The sequence below is a fragment of the Triticum dicoccoides genome, chromosome 2A, assembly GCF_002162155.2.
Source record: "Triticum dicoccoides isolate Atlit2015 ecotype Zavitan chromosome 2A, WEW_v2.0, whole genome shotgun sequence".
Classification (NCBI taxonomy): Eukaryota; Viridiplantae; Streptophyta; class Magnoliopsida; order Poales; family Poaceae; genus Triticum; species Triticum dicoccoides.
The window spans coordinates 700,961,956-700,969,655 of NC_041382.1; positions in this window are offsets into that span (position 1 = coordinate 700,961,956).

The following is a 7,700-nucleotide window of genomic DNA, read 5'->3' on the forward strand; positions in this document are numbered from 1 at the left end:
GATTTGAGACTATACCTAACCTGACATGCAAGATGAGACTTATTATGCATCGTTCCCCATACCTGCAGGAAGCCCGTTCGTTGGGCACCAATCCGTTGTGACCAGCAATATTTCCACCCCTTCCTCCCTCGTAATTTACTCCAACAAATATGCCCACGTAGTTGTTACTTAACTACAGGTGCATTGGGTCACTGACATATGGGCCCAACAGGGGTCTGGCCCACATGTCAGTGATGCAACTGGACCTGCAGTTAAGTGATTGCAGCTCAGTCCATATCTTACGTAGGTGTGCCATTGCTCGCTATAAATACTGCGCCTCCCACGACATCGCTATCTCCTCCCCCTCACGTTCACGTTCATTGCTATATCCTCCCCCTACCTCTCACGTCGACCACCATGGCATCGCCCCTCCCAAGCCCTAGGCGCCCCTCGCTACACCACATGGACGGTCACGCGTCGCCATTCGGTTCCTCGCTGCCACTAGTCGAGGAGGACGCGTGGGTGTTCCGCTCCTCGCTGCGATGCGACGCGTCGCCGTTCCGTTCCTCGCCACCACTAGTCGACGAGGACGCGTCGGCGTTCCGCTCCTCGTCGCAACGCATCGAGGTGGATGCGTCGGTGTTCCCAATCTCGCCAGCACGCGCGTCGGCTCCCCGCTACGAGGAGAACGACGCGCTGCCCGCTGAGCCCCCAAGCCTTGAGGAGCTTTGGAAAGAAATGGATGTCGCCTTGTGGGAGGCTTTTCGTCCAGTAGAGCACGCCAAAATAGAGGTGGAGAAGAAGGCCGAGGAAGAGAAGCGCACCGCGGAACAAGCTGCCTGGGAGGCCTATGTCGCGTCCGAGAGAGTCAGGCAATTGGCTCTTTGGCAGAAGGCTCATGCGAGGGCCGTGCGGGTGGTGGAGGACGCCCATGCCGATGCCCTGAGTGCAGTCGGGCCCAAGCGCCTCATCTATGCTTGGCGGTACATGGACTGGGTGCACGCTTCCAGCGAGGAGGAGTACCTATTGGCGCCGGATCACCACACCGGTAGATCGCGCTCGCCCGCCGGCAAGCTGTCAATCAGCACCTCGCGGGTTGCGAGGCTGAGGAAGAGGCATTGTGTTGGCACGCTGGGAAACGGCCGCGCACCAAGGCACTCGTGGCTCGCCGCAAGCGCTCCTGCGAGCGTCGTGGCTTTTAGTAGGAGTATAATTTTTGTTTCGTAAGGCGATCTCATTAGTTTTGGGACGCAAATGATAAATCCTGAACGTTCAGGAATTATTAGCGTCCTTAATTAAGTATGTAAAAGGGAAAGTTTGGAAACCTTGTGTATTCGTACGCATTTTGCAAGTACGTGCATATAGCACAAACTTTACTATATACTATCGCACTACACGTCTCTCTCTATATATGCTTGCAGACTGTGCTACTCCCTCCGTTCAGGTCAATAAGTTATCTTTGGTTGTGCACCGTGACCAGGAAGGAGGGAAGACTTATGCACCTAGCCGGAGGGAGTACTACTATTACTTATGTACGTGCAAATGCACGTTTTAACATTACGATGCGGTTTTTGTAAAACTAGAAAAACAACACTAGTCAAGCTTGTGAAACAATTCAGTGCAAAACAAATGCAAAAATGCTCGTTTGATTGTTTACTTTTAGCTTCCTTCTCTATGGTTATTCTCTGTCATACTTTGTACGGAGTATCTCACTGGTCGGAAAGGCATGCAAATTACCAAACCGCTTCCTACACCCTGTATCGAATTTTTTGCCTAACAAGTTGTGTCGTGCAATTGGAATTCCAATTTGAGTACTAGTTGTAGTAGGAGTACCAGGGGCCGGTTCTTTTAGGCTTCTAGATTAGTAATCCCATAACTACTACCTCCATCCTGGTTTATTGGTACCCATTGTAATCTGTGTCAAATTTTGATCATAAATTTAACTAATGAAATGTTAGTGCATGTCACATGCACTAACATTTTATCAGTTAAATCTTTGGTCAAAATTTAACACAAATTGCAATGGTGAGGAATAAACCAGGACGGAGGTACTACTAGTAGTAGTTTAGAAGCCCAAATAAATGACATGCACTAACATTTTATTAGTTAAATCTATGGTCAAAATTTAACACAAATTACAATGGTGAGGAATAAACCAGGACGGAGGTACTACTAGTACTAGTTTCTTAGAAGGCCAAATAAATGGGTGAGGCGCCTTAATGTTAGTCTCCACTGTGACTAGTCGTATGGGAAAAGCTGGGGAAGCCACCAAAAGAACTGGCCCTAGGAGTAGTAGCTAGGGATACTAGGAGTAGTAGCAAGGGATCGAGTGTGCGATATGAACCGGAGAAAGTAAATGCAGAGAGATGAAATGCAAAAAAGACGGAGGGATGTGATGGTTGCTTGTCCATTTATTTTACCAGGCCACTTATTACTGGGAGTGGTTGGGTTTTGTGATATGACGACTTTAATGCCGCGCCACGAGCGGGGTGAGACTCCCATGCAACGCCTCCCTCTACACTAGTACGACTACATTGGTCGTGGTTTATCCCCCATTGAATTTGACTGAAGATTTAACTGACAAAATGTTAGTGCATGTCAACAAAAACAATATCGTTGTATTCATATTTGAACATAGTTTTCAATGATACTCCTATAATTTTAGGTGACATGCATCATCATTTATCATACTATATATAATGTTAGTTCAATTTTTTGTCATACTAATCTATAGTAAGGTGCCCGTGCGTTGCACGGAAGAGTGAAATGCATTGATGGGGAGTTTTTTATTTTGACAAATGATGTGGGGGTCATCTCATGTGTAACAGGTATCGATAGGTTTGTTCGGATATTATTTCATCACTAGAGCTCACAAACATTCAGGTGAAATAGATAAAAAGTATCTTTTGCAAACAAAAGCGTTCAACTATTCAACCTGCATCCAAAACTTGTGAAGAAATAACTCTTATTGTGCTTTGCATGAAATGATCTTCAAGAATTAGTTTTTGAGTATCCATTGTTATACATGTTGGCTACAGATGACATGGCACTTTCTTATAGATTCACGTCCAATCCATTTGAGTTAATTGCGTGTATGATTCTCCCTCTATAAAAAGTTAATTGCATCCTTAATCTTGTATTCTAAGTACTCTGTGGGTTCCACTGTAAGTACAATGTACATGACTTGCAGGCTGGCTACAGATTCATACAGAAAGTCAAAAACAAACAAATCCATGACTTGCAGGATTGGAGTTAGCACCAATGGCGGTTTGTAGTCGTTCCACGCTCGGGCATTGAAGTTTGTAACTATTTTAGATTCGAACATACTACAACACTGGTGCTAGTAGTAGAGTAGAGTCCTACTCCCCTACTACTCTACGCAAGCAAGTTAGGGCATAGTAGCAGGTACTGTAGGGAGTACCAGTATTGTGATCACTCAAGCAAGTTGTCTGACTTCGATATGACCCTACGCTGCTGGTATGTGTCTCGTAAGTCAAGCGGCATGCTGTAGTCATCATCACCTGTCCACTTCCTGCAGCACATATTCACTTCTCCATATTTGTCCGCTCTTCCATCCCCGCTAAGGTGCCTCCCCCCTCATCCAGTCTTCCATCCTCGCTAAGGCGCCTCCCCCCTCATCCGAAACCCAAGCACTAACAATGGAAGAACCGAGCAGCGTCCACCGAAAGAGTGGCTGGAATTCGCTCCCCATAGAGGTAATCAAGTTCATTGTTTCGCATGTGGAAAATCTCAGTACCATGCCGCTTGTTGCGTGCTCCTCGGGGCTTTACCGTTTACTCAAAGCTCTCAGGACGGAGCTTTTGAAGCCAACTCAAGGTTTTAATCTGCCAAGTGCCCACAAGATCTGCAAATTATAAAGACTTCAGGCTAATTGCGTTCTTCAACCGCTGTGTCGCCTATCTGACAGGTCACTGCAGTAAGTGGATAAACCTGCATGTCCATCGCAGGATCATACATCCTCCATGTTTCTTTGATGCGATTGAACACAAGGGCTTCATTTACGCTGTCGACTCCTTCTATGGCTGGACGTATTGCTGGCCTACTCCAGTCATCGCTACAAATGGCTGTTACAGCAGTATGTTACTTTCTTATGATATCATGATGGCTTGCTTATATTACTGTCAACATTTACTGAAAAAATATTCATGCTCATAACATGCTGTTCTTAAGATTGACTACATCAAGACCCCTTTTTTATTTGACTCCAACTTTTTTTATGTTACTTTCCTATGATATCATGATGGCTTGCTTATATTACTGTCAACATTTACTGAAAACATATTCATGCTCATAACATGCTATTCTTAATATTGACTACATCAAGATCCCTTTTTTATTTGACTCCAACTTTTTTTTGTGGGTTATTTGACTCCAACTTGCTATGGTGTTGTAGGCCGCCTGGTGTCACTACCCTTCCTAATCCCATAACCTTCCAAAGAAAAGCGGCACGGCAGTTGCAGGTGGTTCCTGGCTCGGTCAAACGATGACGAACAATTGGTGATCGTTCACACGTATCGGACGTGTTGTTTCGTGGAATACAATCACAGTCACTGCAAGGTCTTTGAGCAGGATCCCAGCTTCTCTGGGCCTTCAGGAATTTTTAACTAGATGTTGGTAAGTAGCATTGGTACATGCTCTCTGTTTGTCGGACTGAATTATCTGATTAACCAGGAGATAACCGACGGCAAGGATCATGATGGCAGCGCGGTTTCGTTCATCGGGCAAAATTGTGTGTACACAGCGTACCATGCGTCTCTGCATGCACCATACCCTGATATGTGCCGCCACGCTCTGCAGCCCAAAGTAAGAGAGAGGGTCGCAAGTATCAGACTTCGACCTGCTGGCTGGAGTTTCCCCCGTCAGGCACCCATCTGGTTCAAGCCATGAGCCAATCTCCACAGCTTAATAAATAGTAACGTCTAACTAAGCCAGTTAGTTAGATGCGTACACTTGGTGTAGTAGGATCTTTATTTTGTTTGATGCATACACTTGTTCTTTTTTGGTAGCCCTTTTGTAATGATGGCTGATATTTGGTTTGGAAGAGAGAGTTGCGTCTTCACTCTTCTGGCCTGATTACTGCTTCTCTTGCACCCCTAGCCCTGGTTGCTGCTGCTATTTTCAATGTACAATCAGTAGTATATTTCGTCTGTTGGTTGAATAAATGTGTTGTTAGAACAACAAACACAATGTTTTGGAAGTCGTTGCACGGTTCGATCCTTTAGTGCCCCGTACCGTACGTAGCGCATACTATTTTTCATACGGAACACATTTTCCACTTGTTGATAACATGTAGCCCACTGATGAAGGCCCAATAGAGAAGCCCATAATTAACTGGAAGGGAGGCTGTCACATGAATCCTGCCCAGGTACATGCTCATGGTCCCCTAAACATAAATAAGTAAATAAATGAATAAAGCTAAATGCTCATGCACCAGTTCTTTAAATTCATGATTTAACAGGAGGATATTATTTCCTATGATAGTGTCGTTACATTTAGTCGATATTATTCTTAGGCAAAGATAGCGACCGGTCTTCTTTCTCCCCGCTTTTTCTTCCTGCAACCAGTGGACCCATGCAAATCATAGTCAACGTCGTAAATAGATCCGGTCCATTTTTATTTTTCAATAAGAATGTCCATCCCAGCCCAGCACATTGGCGACATCACTTTATCCTCCGCCTTGGTGCGCTCGCCACGGCACCACCGTCCGGCGCTGTCAACATAGTTTTTTTCGAAACAGTCCCTGTCAACATAGTGAATCGGGCTATAAACTGGGTTGTGCGGTCTCTGTGGCCCATCTAACAACATGACCAGCCCAGCAGTTTTTTCTTTGGGAAAATAGGCAGCCCAGTATTTCTTTTTGAAGAATACCCAAGCTAGGCCTATTTGTTTTCTCCGACTTACTGGGCTGCAAATCTTTCAAGACGAGGAGGGATGCATTCCGGCCTGGCCAAAGAGTATGGTCAGTGTCTGTTAAAAGTAATATCAAAAGGGGTTGAAAATTCCAAAAAAATTATAGCAAATGGGATATTAGTTTCTTTTTTTGTTTTCATTCTTCATTGATATATTATACTCCCTCCGTCCCAAAATTCTTGTCTTAGATTAGTCTAGAGAGGGATGTATCTAATACCAAAACATGACTTGATACATCCGTATTTAGACAAATCTAAGACAAGAATTTTGGGACAGAGGGAGTATTTCATTGGATTTAACATGACATAGTATTAATTTATTTTTAAATTTGTTTTAGTATGACTACTAATTTTTGGATTAAGAATATTTTCCCCAACAAAAATTTGCGAATTTTCAAAAGTTCCCACATATTTAGTTATTTTTTAACCCTGGTACTGACCATAAAATGGGCAACAATTCTAAAAATGGAAAACGAGCTGCAATAAATTCCATATGAATTAGAAAATGAGTAAAAATTATAAAAATAATAGCAAATGGGCTGTACACGCCATAGATTTCGAGGCTGACTTGTTTACGCAAGGCTTTGTCAGTCAACACACGATTCTAGCAGCAGTGAATGTTGGATTTCCATCCAACGGCCGACGTGCTTCTTCAATATCTGATCTTACCGCTCCTCCCGCCTAAACTAGCGCCGGCGGGACTGCCTGCTCCCTCCTCTTGTGGCCCGCTGTGATGCCGCATAGGCTTCCTCGGCCCACCCTACTTCATCCGCTAGGCTGGCCGCACGCAATCTGCTGCCTCCTTATTACACGAAAAAAATGATTACTCCCACTGACATCTGGGGCGCACCAGTTGGGATGCTGACCTATGGGCCTACTAAGTTGACGCGTACGCAGGGCTTGTCAACTTAGTCAACAAACGATTCTAGCAGCAGTAACCGTTGGATTTGAATCGAACGGTCCTGCTACTTCTTCAATCGTTGCTCTTCTTGCACCAGCCGCCCAAACCAGCGCCGGTGAGACCGCCTGCTCCTGCCTCCAGCGGCCGGCTGTGCTGCCGTTGAGGCCTCACCGGCCCCTACTACTCCCACCGCTAGCCAGGCCCTGCGGCGACGACAGCCTCACACCGCAGCCGAACCAGTGAACCCTCGCACTCCTCCCCGCATGGGCATCCACTGACGCGTCTTCCCCGACTCCACATCGTCCCCTTCCTAGGCCTCACCGTCGTCCACCGCCTTGGTGCTCTCGGCACGGCGTGGTCAATGTGGTCAACGACCAGCTTTCATCGAAAGAGTACTGTACGTGGAGAGGCAAACAGCTGGGCCCATGGCCGCAGCTGGGTCCACGGCCACAACCTAGTTTTTTTTTGATTTGCCAAGTCGCTTTGTCAGGCCTGTTGGGCTGCAAATCTTTCAAGACGAGGAGAGCTTCATTCGGCTGGCCCAGAAAATGGCCTATCAGTAATGAGAAATGGGTTGTACATTTTTAAAACACATCAAACCGGCAATTAGTTTCAAATTTCTTTTTTTTTCATTTCGAGATTTTAAATTGCATTGATTTTTATGCGTGGACAATTCGTTGGATTTTATAATGATATATATTTATTTTTAAAATCAGTTTGAACGTGACTTGAAATTTCGGGATTAAAAAGAGTTCAGACCACACCGAAATATGCAAAATTTTGTATATTTTTTAACTGTGGCCACAATATGGGATGTAATTCTAACAAAAAGAATATGGGCTCCAAAAAAACCTTAAGAATTAGCAAATGGGCTGTAAATTTTTAGAAAT